This window comes from Corvus brachyrhynchos, unplaced genomic scaffold, assembly GCF_000691975.1.
Source record: "Corvus brachyrhynchos isolate BGI_N302 unplaced genomic scaffold, ASM69197v1 scaffold1005, whole genome shotgun sequence".
In the NCBI taxonomy this organism is placed as follows: domain Eukaryota; kingdom Metazoa; phylum Chordata; class Aves; order Passeriformes; family Corvidae; genus Corvus; species Corvus brachyrhynchos.
In genome coordinates, this window is record NW_008238124.1 from 156,981 (window position 1) to 157,396 (window position 416).

The window sequence follows — 416 nt, forward strand, 5'->3', positions numbered from 1 at the left end:
GGAGCCTGGCCCGGCCGTCACACGGCTCCCGGCTCCTCTCCGGTCACAGAGCTGGCTCCCAACTATAGGTGAAAGTCAGCTTTTCAAATTTGTCTTTTTATTTTCCTTTTTTTTTTTTTTTCTTTTCCCCTGCTTTTCGCTCTTTCCCCTCCTTCTCTGGCCCCGTTCCCAGGCCGAGTCCTGCCCCCACCTGCCAGTCCCGAACATTTGCATGGCTGGGTCCCTGCCCGGGCTCTTTTTCTCACCAGTGTCACTGGCAAATGCAGATTTGCTTGCGAGGATGTAACTCTGGCCAAGTCCCAGACCGGGGAGGTGTGAGCAATTCCCACTCTCCCACGGCTCGCTCGCAGGGCTCCACACCTCGCAGGGTACGGCCCGTAAATGCACAAAATCGGCTGTCCCGGGATATTTAGGAG